At 36.1% G+C, this 15,614-nt stretch overlaps 1 protein-coding gene across 1 annotated transcript in view; it reads left to right on the top strand.

Moving 5' to 3' along the window:
- The window catches only part of LOC141411364 (uncharacterized), a 48,206-nt gene that overhangs the window by 24,252 nt on the left and 8,340 nt on the right, over positions 1 to 15,614 (top strand). The window contains exon 2 of the mRNA XM_074042849.1: positions 10,253 to 10,323. The gene's annotated coding sequence lies outside the window, so the exon portion shown is untranslated. The remainder of the gene's footprint in view (positions 1 to 10,252; positions 10,324 to 15,614) is intronic.

Below are 15,614 nucleotides of genomic sequence, written 5' to 3'. Positions count from 1 at the left end.
AAATTAGGAGAAAATATTCTTAAAGCTTATATCTGATGAAGGACTTACATCTAGAATATGTGTAAAGAGCTTTCAAAACTCAATAGTAAGAAAAGAAACAACCCAATTAAAAATTGGGAAAAAAACTGAACAAACACTTTATCAAAGAACATACACAAATAACAAATAAACCCATGAACAGGTGCTCTACCTGTTCTCATGTCCTCATTAGTCATCAGGAGAATGCAAATTAAAACTTCGATGAGGAAATATTCCACACCTATTAAAATGCCTAAGATTAAAAAGAGTGCTTCAGGTGTTGGGGGAGAAAGGCGAGGAAATACAATTCTCATATACTACTGATGGAATGTAAGATGGTCCAACCACTTTAGATAATTTTTTGATCATTTCTTAAAAAGGTGAGCATGCAACTGCCACATAACCTAATCATTCTACTCCATGATGGTTAACTTTCAATGTCATCTTGACTGAATCAGGAGTTGCTGGATATTTGTCAAAACATTGTATTTGGTGTTTCTGGATGAAGTTAACATTCAAATTGGTAGACTGAATAAAGCAGTGACCCTCCCCAATGTGGGTGGGTCCCATGCAATATCCATTAGAGGTCTAAATAAAATAAAACACCAAGTAAGAAAGAATTCACTTTCTCTCTCTGATTGTCTTTAAGATGGAACATCAACTTTCTTCTGTTTTAGGTCTTAAACTAAGACAAACAATTTACTTCATTGACTCTCCAGCTTTCCAGCTCCAGATTTTGGTCATCTCTACCTCTGCAATCACAATTCTTACAGTACAACCCATCCATCCTACTGATTCTGTTTCTCTTAATAACCAAGACTAGAATACACTCCTAGGTGTTCACCCAAGAAAAATGAAAACACATGTCTACACAAATACTTGTACCCAAATGATTATAGCAGACCTATTTATAATAGTAAAGAACTAGGTATAAGTCAAATGTTTTAACAGGTAAATGGATAAGCAGGATGCACTGTATCCATACAATTAAACACTACCCATCAATGAAAAGGAAGGAAGTATTTATATATACAACCACATGGATGAATCTCAATCCTGATGAGTGAGAGAAGCTAGATACAAAAAGCTAAACACTGTATGATTCCATTTATACAAAGTTCTAAGAAAAGCAAATTAAGCTGCTGTAATAAAAAAACTTGATTAGTGGAGTGAGCATTGGGACTACAAGGGCATAAACAAACTGTTTGAGTTCCATGTTTTGATTATCATGGAGGCTTAACAGGAATGTGCATCTGTCAAACTCATTACACTTTGAATGGATGCAGAAGATTGTATGTAGGTTATACTTTAATGGAAAAGTGGATATTACCTTTATACATCTGCAAATACATAGAAAATGCATTGGATGGACACTGTGTATAGGAAAATAGATAGGGAACTTCCCTATTTTACTCTATACAGTTCCAGATTTTTAAAGTATATTAATTTATTTCTTATAAAAATGAAATCTAAAATTTAAAAATCAAGATTTTTAACAAAGATTGGGGAAGCTGGCAAAGATTCTTTGGTTGGCCAAACTTTAGTTAGGCTCCTTGAACCTTGTCCTAGGCTCCTCTGTGCACTTTCTTATAAAAGTCCACTTTTAGCAAGGAAAAATGCAAATTCAGGTTAGCAAGAACTATTGCTCTTGATATCTGATCATCTTCAATTTCTTATTAGGTTTCTCATCTTCCACTACTCCCCACCCCCAGGAGATGTCTGGTCACCTTGGCCTGTTCTCAGCAAGAATCCCATGATATTTCCTCTTGGAAAATTTCTATTCACTGACCCCTACCCTGCTTCTTGGCTCTAAATCCTATTTTCCCATGTTATATTCAGAGCTCAGTCCTGTCCCCCACTGCCAGACCTCATTGCTGTGGTTTCTGTATCTAACATGATGGGTCCTTGATAGTCTTTACTGTGATTTAATAAGTATCATTGAATAATTTTTTCTTTAACAAAGGACAGAAACCTTTAGGCAAAATTGCAGTTTTTTCCATAATCTCATCACTCAGAAAAAGCCTTCTTCACATTTTGATTCAACTTCAACTAGGATCATATGTGTATGAGTGTGGGAGCACGGTTGTCTACATGCACATAAAACTGAAAGCACTCTGAATATTATGTCATTACCATTTCCTTTCCAAATATCTTTAATTATTTTTGGAAAACATGATTTTATGAGTGCATAGTGTTTTGTTATATAGAAACATCATAATTTACTTAACCAATTCCTTATGGTTGGATATGTGGGTTGTTTCCCACTTTTAAATAAAATATAATATCCTAATAAATAAACTTATATGTTAATATTTTATGCATCCTTATTTATTAACTAAAATAGATTACTAGATGTAGAATTGCTGGATCTAAAACATTACAAACACTCTCATTTTCAAAGGATCTAATATGATTGCACTTCTATTAAACACAGCACCGTGCAAAGAAAGGTCTGCCTGTATTTAAAGCCTGTTATTACATATGGTCACATTGCTCTCTCCCAAACTGTACTCATTTACATTTCCACTAACAATCTATGCTCTACTCCAGCTGGATACTGTCACTTTACAAAAATTCTGAGAGACAAAATCATAGCATTTTTTCTTAGTTGATTTTTCTTTTATTATAATGACTTAACTTCTGTCATATGCTTTTTGGTCATTGGTATTTCTCCCTTTGTGAACAGGAAACAGCTTTAAATTTTGAAGCACAATGCCTTACACAGGCAAAATGGAATTTTAAAATAACCCTTATATCTCTTTAGCAATCCCTGGGATCTCCATAAAACTTTCAAATCTTTACAGTCACCATAATATAATTCTTAAAATGAATCTTCTTAAAATGAGGCAGCAAGTAAATGGTCCACAGTAGATAAATGCAGCCAGAATAGAAATAAATGAAAGTTAAAAATAAAAATGGGCTAATATTTTCCTTCAGCTTAACTCAAAGCTTTCAAACTCATGAAGTTTGGGTTAAAAAAGAATTCTAGTCAAACCATTCCTTAGACACACAATTTTCCATTTTCTATGAAAATAAGCTATAGTTTGTTTTGTATCATAGATGTTGGAGATAGGAAGGATTCTGGTTGATAGTATCCTTGCAATATGTAACTTTCCACTATCAAATAATAAAGACCTGTTTAAGTGATGAAAATTCTTCTGAAGGAATAGAGCAATATGAAACATCTGTTAAGATAACAGGACAGAGAATATCAAACCAATATGGTCTTCCTGCATAAGGCCTTAGCAAGGATTGGGTAAACAGTAGGCACCCAGTACTGAACTGATTAGCTATAGTAAATAATGACTAATAAATACTCTTTCTCCTTTCTTACAATTTCTTTCGTTTTTTACAGACAACATAATTTATAAGACTTGCATATTCAGCATAGTGAGTTTGTTAACTTTATCATTTATTTTTATTTAAGATTATTAAAACAATTGCTGGAGAAATTTCTCCTTCATGAAAAAATAACAGGCATTTATTCAAAATTTTAACTGTCTTCCTAATTCTTTCTTTAGGCTGATACACTTATTCAAAAAGTTTTCCAGGAAGGGTCAAATTTATAAGGCAACATTTTCCTTAAATTCTCTGGATAACTTCTTCACCTACACCCATGTATACATTTCTTGTTTCTGTAAGGTGCACTTTCCCCATGACTAAATTTTCTTTTTCAGAATGCCTGTAACTCTCAGGTAGATTTTAGTACTCCCTCTGTATTTATTTTCTTTGAGATGAAAAACAAGATGAAATTCCACATACATGCAAATACATGTTGAATTTTATCAGTTTTTAAAATTTAATATCCAGTGAATAAAAATAGTTTTCATTATAGTTTTAATTTGCATTTCACTGGCTGCTAAGGAGTCTGAGATGTCTGTTAATGTAGATCACTTATTCTTCCTTTATTTTCTGTGAAGTGCTTGATGATGATCTCTCCTCATTGTTTTTGTTTTTATCCCTTCATTTTCCTCTTGATTTTTAAGCATTCACTATATATTTGGGATTCTTTTCCATTCTCTGTTGCATAATGAATTTTGAAAATTATTATTTGTGTTGTCACCCCACAAAACAAAATATAGCACACTTTCACCAACCCAGAAAGCCCATTTGTGTTCCTTTCTAATTAATTACCCATCCCTGAAACCCAAAGGCAATCATTCTCTAATCAGCAGAGAAGCATTCACTACTCATCAAATTCGCCTAAGTTGAATCAACAGGATGCATTCTTTTGTGAAGACATCATTTTGTTCAATATACAAATTTTATGACTCACCCATGTAGTTCTGGGTGTCATTTCTTTTTACCACAGAGTTGGCTTTTGCTGTATGTGTGTTCTACAATTTGTTCATTCATTCTCCTGTTGATGAATCTGAGGTTATTTTCAGCTTGAGGCCGTTATGAACAAGGCTGGTAGAAATGTCGTTGCATGTTTTTGGGTGGACTTAAGTTTTCAGTTTTCTTACATAATTTCCTATGAGTGGCATTGCTTAGTTATGGAGATAATGTCTACTTAACTTTATAAGAAACTGCCAAGCACTTCTCCAAACTGGTTGTACCATTTTATACTTGCTCTGGCATTGCATGAAACTTCCATTTCTTGTAATTCATATGACACTTGTCAAACTTTATATTAGCTATTTTAGTGCACATAGAGTGCTCTCTCTCTCTCTCTCTTTCTCTCTCTCTCTGTGTCCCTCCCTCTTTCTCTCTGTGTGCATGTGTGTCATTACCCAAGACATAAAATTTATGAGTTTTTACCATTTTATGAAACCAAGGAATCATCATGTAAAACAACCCATACAACTTTTCTATTACCTCAGAAATGTCCAGTGTTCCTCTTTTAATTCTTTCTCCCTTTTGAGAAGCCACTACTTTCTGACTGAGATCATTATGGAATTCTGCCTGTTCTGCTAATTCAAGCAAATGCACTCATCCAACATGTATGTTATCTATTTCTGCATAATGAGTCGCCACAAATTTAGTGGCTTAAAACAACAGCCATTGATTATCCGACAGTTTCCATAGGTCAGAAATTTGGCAGAGCAGGGCTGAATTCTCTGTTCGGGGTCTCACAAGGCCAAAATCAAGATGCTGACTGAGCTGAGGTCCTCAATGGGGGCGTCAGAGTCCTCTTCTAAGCAGTAGTTGTTGACAGAATCTCTTTCTCACTTTTTCCACATGGACCCTTCCATCTTCAGGCTAGTCTAAGTTCTTTCCAAACTTTGAATCCATTGAACTACCCCTTCTGTGTCTGCTCTTAAAATCTCCCATGATTAAAATAATCCTGAATAATCTCCATATCTAAAAATCAACTGATAGGTAACTTTATCTACAAAGTCCCTTTTGCCACATGGCGTAGCATATTCACAGGCATTACAACATGGCGAAGGCTGTAAGGACAGTTTTAAAATCTATAGTAAATATTCTTTCATTCATTTGCTTCAATCAGATTAACATCTGTAAGATTCAAGCATATTTTTGCAAGTATGAGTAGCTTTAAACTTTTTTTTCTGAAGAAGAATTTTATGCTATGACTGTGTCGCAGTTTGTTTATTCATTCTCCTAGTGGACTGACATGTGTGTTTTTCTAGTTTTTGGCTTTTGTGCGCGAGAGTGCTATGAGTATTCTTTTACAAGTCTTTTGTGAACATATGTTTGTGTTTCTCTTGGTAAGTACCTAGGAATGTAATTGCTTTGTCAGAGGGGACATGTATGTTTAATTGTATAAGGAACTGCCAAACATTTCTCCAAGTTGCTTGTACCAGTTTTTGCACTCCCAGCAGCAATGTGTCAGAGCTTCAATAGCCCCATGTTCTCCCCGCGTTTGTCATTTGTGGTCGTCAGTTGTCAGCCTTTTTTTTTTTGGCATTCTAGTGGGTGTGAAGTCATATCACATTGTGGTTTTAATTTGCATTTTCCAGATGACTAATGATATTCAGCTACTTTTCTTGCACTTGTTGGCTGTTCACAAACCTTTTCAAATTTTTTGACCATTTTAAATATCAGAATTCAAAATTTATTAATTCGCATATATCAGGATAAAGTCCCTTGTCAGATATATATTGGGAATATTTTCTCTAGTCTGAATTTCCTATTCATTTTCTCAAAGATGGCTCTTAAATAGCAGAAAAAAATTTAATTTTTATGAAGTTCAATCTATCAGTTATTTTATTATGTTTAGTAGTTTTGGAATCACATATAAAATTATTTTACCTATCTTTGTCAAAGCTGTACAGTTATAACTTGTTTACATTTAAGGCTATGATAAATATCAAATTAATCTTCTCTACTGACTGGGATAAGGGTTGAGGTTTATTTTTATTTTATTTTATTTTTTGGTAGTACTGGGATTTGAACTCAGGGTCTCTCACTTGCTAGGTAGGTGCTCTATCACTTAAGCAGTGCCTTTTGTGCTGTTCATTTTTGAGAGAGGGTCTTGTTTTATGCCTAGACCATCCTAAATCACATTCCTTCTTTTGTGCTTCCCCAGGTAGCTGGAATGATAAGTGCACACCACCACACCCATCTTTCATTGCTTGAAGTGGAGTATCACAAACTATTTACCAAGGCAGGCCTCCAACCATGGTCCTCCTGATCTCTGCCTCCAAAGCAGCTAAGATTACAGGCTTCAGCCTCTGCACCTATCCTGAAGTTTATTTTTAACATAGATACCCATTTTTTTCTAGCAACATTTATTATTTTTACATTTCTAATGATAAATTCTAAAAGAGCTATAACATTTCCAGCATTATTTATTAAAAAGAATTTCCTTTCCCCTTGGAATTGGCTTGACATATTTGTCAAAAACTCAGCTGACTATATACGTGTAATATAGGTTCCCTAGTTTCATTGCTCTTTTTCAGAATGGCTCTGGCTAATTTAAATCTTTTGTGATTATTCCAGCACTACTTTTGAAAAGATTTTATTTCCCCAGTTAATAGTACTTCATCAAAAGTCAATTGACCACATGTATCTTGGACTACTTCTGGACTGTATTCTGTCTCATTGATCTGTTTGTCTAGCTTATTACAATGCTAAACTGTCTTGATTACTGCAGCTTATACAGTCTTGAAATCAACATCATTCTTTTTTAAAGCTGTGTTGGCTCTTCTAGGTTCATCACATTTCCAGATGAATTTTATTGTCAGCTGGTCAATTTATATGATACTTCGAATGAGATTGGCATTTTAACAATATTTGATTTTGACTCTTTTGACCAATGAACACAATATTATTCCATGGATTACCTTTATCGCCTTAGTATGGTCATACTTTTCTGTTTAGCACCCTTTGGACACTTTCTTTAATACATTGTAGGAACGCTAGGTTCAGTGGAGTTCTTTTGAAGATAATCTGGTTTTTGTTTTGTTTTGTTTTTTCTCTTAGGCAGTTAACTGGTATGACTGACCTGCACACTTTCCCCCATGAATACAGCAGTTGATAGCTGATAGCTTCCTCAGTTCTTAGGCTTTCCACAGCTACTTTCTAGTCTGGTCTCTTCCGTGTATGCATTATTTGTCAGTGAGTCAAGTCCTTAGGCACAAAATGAGGCTCATCCCCTCCGTGGTTTCTTTGTTTCTGGAATTCCCTCTAATTTGTAGCTGCTCTGCTGACTGTACGCTCTTTTCTTACATTTTAGGCCTATAAGGATTCACCATTCTGCTGCCCAAGTTGTTGCATAGTTGAGAAATGCACTAACTTAAAAAAGAAAAATAATGGCCAACTCATAGATCTGGTCTCATGTGACTTTGTCTTTTGAAAGTAGATTTCCCCCTGCATGCTTACTTGTTGGACCCCTAGGCTGCCCTTCATGTCTTTGGAGTTCAGTTGTTCGGGTTTGGGAAGAATTTGTGTTTTACTCTTTCTCTGGTTCTCTCTGTGCCAAGATTTTCTTTTTAAATTTCCAGCTGCTTTTCTATCCCTCAACTCTTATCTCTGGCACCTTTAACTAATAAAGATGTGGTTTTCTTCCACAATTTTCCACAGTCATAGCCACAGGGATTGGCAATACCCTTGAGCCATAAAGCCACAAACTTATAATTTTTACCTCTTCTAATTGCAGTTTCTGAGCTTAAACTCTTCTGCAGCTTCAGTCAGACACACTTTTAAGACAGTTCTACTGTCTTAAAATATGTTTACACTATTTTCCAGTTTTTATAAATGGTATTTAAAGACAGGGTTCATGTGATCACTTCACTTCTCTGTTGTTACCAGAAGTAGCACTTGATACTTATCATCTGTGTAATTTAAAAATATTGCTGGAATCATCGTATTAAGTCCTGTGACTTAAAAGTGTTCTGTGACTTTTAACAAAACACAGAATACCTTGGCTATTTTTCCATGTCACTACTTAATATCATTCTTTTTTAAATGCTTTCAGTGTATTTCTTAAGTATGATATACTATAATTTATATATCCACCCATCTTCCTAATTACATAGATGAGGCTAAAGCAAATAAACTTTATGAACAAATTACTAGTCAGGTGTAGTGATATAGGCCTATAATCCCAGCACTTGGGAAACAGAGGCAGGAGGATCAAGAGTTCAAGGCCAGCTTGAGTCACATCGCCAGACCCTGTCTCAATAACAAACAAATAAAAAATTAACAAATAACCGAGACTCACACAATTAACAATTAATTGGCATTTGTGCAACATACTACTTTATCTTTCTATATCTATATTCTCTATCTAATATATCTATCTATATTGTATGTATATATAGACCCATTCTGTGTTTGTACATGAAAAATAGCCTTACTGTTAAGAGCATGAGCTCTTTTGTACTAAAATCATTTGCCTCTCTACTCCTAAGCAATGAGGAGTGAGGGGAATGTCTCATAGCCAATCTCTACGCATTGACCATTTTCCTTCTTATACCTCAGAGAGAAGGGTAGCTGTATTTTCCCCTGCTCTTTGTTATATATAACTATATCTTTACTTAACAATGTTTGTAACTTTTACCCGACTCTTTAGATAATACCTAACATTTTATCTTAAGCAACATACCTGGCCACATCTCTAAAACCATAAAGATCATAAAATGTTAAGTTGGAGCTAAAATTTTGTATCTGCTAGCACCTCATATGTCTCTAGAACCAGCATGCATCATTGATATTTAAAATTGTGCTCTCCTCCCATGGCTCTTTCAAAGATCCTGGGGATATTAAAAGGTCCCATAACTGTGATTTTCCTGTCACCTGAGGTGGTTGATAGGTGCTGCCTCAAAGTAAAGGAAGTTTATTTCTATTCATCTAATTGACTTTTGAATGTCATGCATGATGGATAACTTGATTCAAAAATTGTTTCTCTTCATTCATTTTCTTTGGGAGTGATTTTTTATTGTGGAAAAAACATATAACACAAAATTTGCCATCTTAATCATTTTAGGTGTACAGTTTTGTAATATTAAATATATTCATATTGCTGTGAAACATATTTCTCAACAATTTTCATCCTACAAAAGTTAATCTCTACGTTCATTGACTGTCCATTTTCCCCTGTTGTGAGCCTCTGGTAACCACCATTGTACTTTCTGTCTATATGAATTTGACTACTTTATGTAACTCATGTAAATGGAATTATGTAATACTTTTCTTTTTGTTACTGGCATATTTTACTTGGCATAATGCTTTGAAAGCTCATCCATGTCATTGCACATGGCAGAATTTCCTTCCTTTTAAAGGCTAAATAATATTCCATTGTATGACTATTCCACATTTTGTTTATCCATTCATCTGCTGACAGACATGTGGGTTGATTCTGCCTTTTAGCTATTGAGAATATTTCTGTTATGAATATGGAAGTACAAGTAACTCTTTGACAAACTGATTTCAAATCTCCTAGAAATATATGCAGAAGTAGAAGAGCCGGACTGCATGGTAATTCTATTTTTAATTTGTTGAGGAAACTTCACAGTGTTTTCAAGAGCAGTTATGCCTTTTTATAATCCCAAGGATTTCAATGTCTCTATCCATATATATATATATTTAAAATAGTAACCATCCTAGTTGGTATGAGGTAATGTCTCATTATAATTTTAATTTGCATCTTTTCATGCTTGTTGGCAATTTACATATTATCTTTGGATCAATGTCTTTCAAATCTTTTACCCGTTTTGTAAATGGGTTATTTGATTTTTTGTGGTTGACTTGTTGTTTTTTAAATATATGTTTTATATTTACCCCTTATCTGATATTTGATTTGCCAATATTTTCTTCCATGTCACAGGTTGGAGATGTTGCAGCCAGAGGAGTTGATCTTGGAATGCATGTAAGCACAAGAGACTAAAAATGGAACAGGTAGATCTGGGAATTTTTTAGAAGCCATAGTATTAGCCAACATAGAGAACTGTTCTGTGACAGGAATTGTTTTCATACTTCTACTTATCTTAACTCTTTCAATGGTCATAATAACCCAAGGGAACCGGTTTCTATTCTTGGAGACATCCCATAGTCCCTCTTGTGCTTGGTCCCCTCACGAGGGCAGGAGCCACACATATCAGAGGAGTTGAAATCAGCCTGAGATCAACAACCACTGAACCAAACTGGAACATACACTTTTAAGCTTTGAATTTATAGATAATAATGCACATTTTTCTTTCTAGTAATCCCATATACTTAACTCTTAATTTAATTTTTGTCAGTGTTTAAAAATATATACAAAATAAGAGAGAATAGTATAAGGAATTTCCAATGTGCGCATTTCCCAGATTCTAATATTGTCAATATATTTGATGTTCTTAATAGCACATCTTAGTTGTTAATAGTAACTTTCAAAAACACCATGGAAATATTCCAAATGCACTCTTTGCTTCATGCTACACTTGGAACTAGAGGAAGACTGGCCAAAGAGAAAAAGGATCTCACAAAGGACTAGCCAGGAAGCTGGGAGAAAAACTCATAGACAAAGGGAGCAAAAGTCATGGGAAGAGAGCTTTACTTTTCTTATCTAACATTTTTATTAGCATATATTAGCTGTACAGGGGGCTTTCTTTGTGACATTTCCATATAAGCTTACAGTATACATTAGTTATGTTCAACCCACCATCATTCTATTTCATATCCCTCCCGCTACTTAAAATGATTTCAACAAGTTTTATTGTTTTATTTTCACACAAATATATAAAGCACATAGACCATGCTTATCTTCCTTCACCTCTCCATTCACCCTCCTCTCTCCCACTAGTACCCACCCTTAACAGATCCTGTTTCATATTCCTGATCTTTATTTTTGAAGTGTATATTTATTGTCCAAAGGGGTTTTGCCACGGTATTTCACTCATAAATATATTATACATTAATCAGTCTAACCCCCCATTACTCATCTTTGTCCTTTTCCCCCGCCCCTATTATTCAACATCTTTCATTATGCCATCATCCTATACAGGATGATCCTATATTACTCACTCTCTAGCCTTCTCTTTTCCTCTCCCTCCTCCACCTGGTCCCCTCAACAGTCCCACTATTACAAACATGTTCTCTGTCTCTCTCTCTCTCTGTCTCTCTGTCTCTCTCTCTCTCTCTCTCTCTCTCTCTGTGTGTGTGTGTGTGTGTGTGTGTGTGTGTGTGTGTGTCTGGGTGTGTCTGTGTGTATGATCATGTTTGTATTTGTGTGTAGAAAAAAGAGCTTTTTAAGAATGGAATGGCTGAGACTGACAAGAATCCACTGAATCTGCAAGAAAGAGGTTGCCTGGATCTCAAGAAGAGCCCTTTGGAGCAGAGAGGGGATAGAGGATGAGAATATAATTAGAAGTGTGGTAGTGAGCACAAGGGGGATAGGTAGGTCTTCTGAGTGGAGGATGGAAGCAATCTGGATTGAGGGAAGGTGGAATTTTTAATCTGTGAAAAATAAGAAATATATTTGAAGGAAGCCAGTATAAAGAGTGTAGTTGCAAACTAATGAAAAGGAAATATCTTTAAAAAGAAAGGCAGCAACTCTTTTGTGTGCCAAGCGCTTTATACATGTCTTCTTATTTAGTTTGTGTAATATTAATATTTATCCCCAGTTTAGAGATGAGGAACTTGAATCTCGGTCAGCATGAGTAAAATGTTCAGTTTTCACAGCTAGGAATAGATGTTGTAGGACTAAACCCCATGTCTGTCTGGCACAGAACTTACTTATGTGTTTTAAAATGGTTTTAGAACGTAGGTGCAGCGTCTCATGCTTATAATCCCAGTTACTCAGAAGGCAGAGATGAGGTCATCCTGTGCAAAAGAGTTAACAAAACCCCATCTCAACCAATAAGCTGGACAAGGTAACCCACATCCTAGCTATGCAGTAGGTATAAAGGAAGATTGTGGTCTAGGATGACCCCAGAAAGAACATGAAACCCTGTTTGAAAACTAACTAAAGCAAAAAGGGCTGAGGGCATGGCCCAAGTTGTAGAGTGCCTGCCTAGCAAGCGTGAGTCCCTGAAATCAAACCCCAGTACTACTGTTACAGGAACGGTACAGAAAGTATGACTGACCAGCGAGAATAATTCTCAAACCCAGGTGGTTGGAGGAAAGGAAGGTTTATTATGCTAGTGGGCCAGCACCTGGATATCTCCAAAATGGCACAGGACCCAAGTTCAGGGAGGTTGAGGTTTTTATACTGAGAAAAGCAGCAGCAAGCAAGCAGGGAGTGCAGAAGCAGACTTGGCAGTTAGCTGTTCAAGGTTACAATATATCATGTCAGCACAGCTGTGGACGAAGTCCATCCATAGTTTCTAATGAGATAGCTGGATGCAGGGGCCCGGGCTAAGGGGAAGGGCTTTACTCATCTTTGGTTCTTTTCCCAGCTTTGATCTTTCTCTGGGTTTCCTTATCACTACCACAAAAAAAAGTGGTTTTAGAAGGTGGGCATGGTAGTGCACACCTGTAATCCCAACATTCAGGAGCCTGAGGCAAGAGGGTCATGAGTTTGAGGCCCATCTTGGCTACATTGCATGACACCGTCTCAAAAAAAATTACATTTTAGAAATTCAAGGACATGCTTTTCTTATAAAATACCTCAATAATGTAGAAGGTCACCATCATTTGGCTTCTATTCCCTAGATACATAGGTAATTTCCAAAAAAATATTTGAATCACACTACTACCTTTCCAGAAGCTTCCCATCATTAAAATCCAAAGTCCTTAGGACCTTGGGTCAAAGTTTACTGGGGGAACTGGATACTCATACTGTCTCAAAATATCGCCCTAAAAGTGGTTTGGTGTTGCATACCTGTAATCCCAGCTATTTGGAAGGAAGAGGTAGGAGGATGGTGGTCTGGGGCCAGCCTGGCAAAAACAGGATACCTATCCAGAAAATAAACAAAAAGCCAAAGGGCTGGGCACATGGCTCAAGTGGCAGAGTGCTTCCTGAGCAAGGAGGAGGCCCCGGGTTCAATCCCCATTATCTAAAATAAAAATTAATGTCATGGAAAATAAAGACCAAGGAACAACTCCAGTTTAGAAAAGACTAGAAGCACATGACAACTAAATGTAACATGTAAACCAGGAGTTAATCCCTGAAAGAAAGGGCGGGTGGAGGGGGGGGTAGTCTCTGAAGAACAGTATGGGGCAATTGGTGAAAACTGAATATATTGGTGGTATTTTGTCAATGTTCTAATTCCTGAATTTGATAACTATATACCATGGGTATGTAAGAGCATATCTGTGTTAGCTTTCCATCACTGTGACAAAATGCCTAAGGTAAGCAACCTAAGGAGTAAAGGTTTATTTTGGTTCATGGCTTCAGAAGATTAGTCCGTGGTCCATTGACTCCATTGTTTCTGAGCCCGTGATGAGGGAGAACATCATGACAGGGATGTGGTGGACAAAAGCTACTCATATCTCTGCCAGATAGATGGGGGAGAGAGGAGAGAGAAAGAGAGAATATCATCCTCAAGGGCATGCCTTCAGGACCTAACAACTTCCTTTCCCAGGCCACTCCTCCTAAAGGTTCCACTACCTCCCAATAGCGCTATTAACTGAGACCAAGCCTTTAACTCATGAGCCTTTGGGGAAACCATAGTAATGTCCCTATATTGAAAAGACACAAAAAGTCTTTGGGGATTAAGGGTCAGGATGTCCACAATTTACTCTCAAGTAGGTTTAAAAAAGGTTTGGTGTAAAAGAGAGATTGATGGAGAGATGAAACAAATGTGACAAAATGCTAAGCAGTGAACAAGATACTAGATGAAGCATGTATGGGAACCCTTTATAGTATTCTTGCAACTTTTCTGTTTTGCTTTTCTCAAAATGAAAAGTTAAAAAAAATTCCACTGCCCTTATAGAAGGCCCTATATGTGACTGCTATAGCACTTTTTCTGTGTCCACTTCCCCAGCATTCATTCTGCTCTGACCACTCTGCTATGGGTCCCCAAATACCATAAACACATTCTCATATTAGCCCTGCCCTCAGGTCCTAACATCTACCTTACTCATTCCCCCACTTCCCATAGTTCTCTGCTCAAGGGTCACTGCCCTGCCCAAGCTATCTAACAAAACGTTCCCATCACTTTCTATTCTCTTACTCTGTGTGGCAGATAATGTAGCATGGTTGACTTAACTTCCATTTTTGACTCTTATTTTGGTCTTCCTATACTTGTAATGTTTTTTTTTTTTTCTTCCTGGTAATAAAGATCAAACCCAAGGCCTCCTGTATGCTAGACAAGCACCCTAAACCAGCAAGCTTCAAAGACCAATTTCACAGATATTTTTCCAGTTCAGGATGGTCATATGATAGCATCTGTCCAAAGACATGTAATAAGAACTCCACTGTTCTTGTATTTTTTTTTTCTTTCTGTTCTTTTCTTCTTGGAAAGCTGACCGATTACATGCAGGTGCTGTTGACAAATAGCATATTAATCAGCTCTCATTTCTGCCAGTGAGAGGGTGGGGTTGGGAGGGCCATATTGCATGTTGCTTCCATTTATATTTCCTTGATTACTACTGAGCTTACATATCTTTTTATATGTTTGTTGAATGTTTGTTTTCCTCTATACTATTTTGCCTATACTCAATTAAAATCCATGCCATTTACAACGTTTATGGTTGTTCTTTATATACTCACATGCCTTTTTCTATACGTCTTGCAAATGTTTTTTTCAGACTGCCACTTGTTTTTTTAATGTTACTTATACCATATTCCATCAAGACAAAGTTTTAATGCTTTATGTAGTAAAATTTATCCAGCTTTTCCTTCACAGTGTCTTGATACTGTATCTTATTCAGAAATGCTTCCATACTCAATGATTATAAATGTACCCCACATTATTTTCTTCTGGTACTTTTATAGTCTTGATATTTTAAATTTAGCTATTTAGTCCATCCATTATTTATGTTTGCCCATGGAGTGAGAACACAAGTAACCTTATTTTTATTCAAATTGATAGCTGCTGAGACTTAACCCCCAAAGCTACAATTTTGGGTGGTGTGGACTTGGGAGGTAATTGAGTAATAAAGGTTCTGCTCTCATTTGAATGAGATTAGGGGTCCTTATAAAATAGCCTAATAGGGGGAGTTTGTCCTTTTTTCACATGGCAGAAGGGTTTTTCCTTTTAGAGCAATGAGGTGCTATCTTGGAAACAGAGAGAGCAGTACTTAGCATACATCAAACTTACTAA

The sequence above is a fragment of the Castor canadensis genome, chromosome 10, assembly GCF_047511655.1.
Source record: "Castor canadensis chromosome 10, mCasCan1.hap1v2, whole genome shotgun sequence".
NCBI lineage: Eukaryota > Metazoa > Chordata > Mammalia > Rodentia > Castoridae > Castor > Castor canadensis.
Note: the sequence above shows the minus strand (reverse complement) of the source record. Positions and strands in the feature narration are given on the sequence as shown.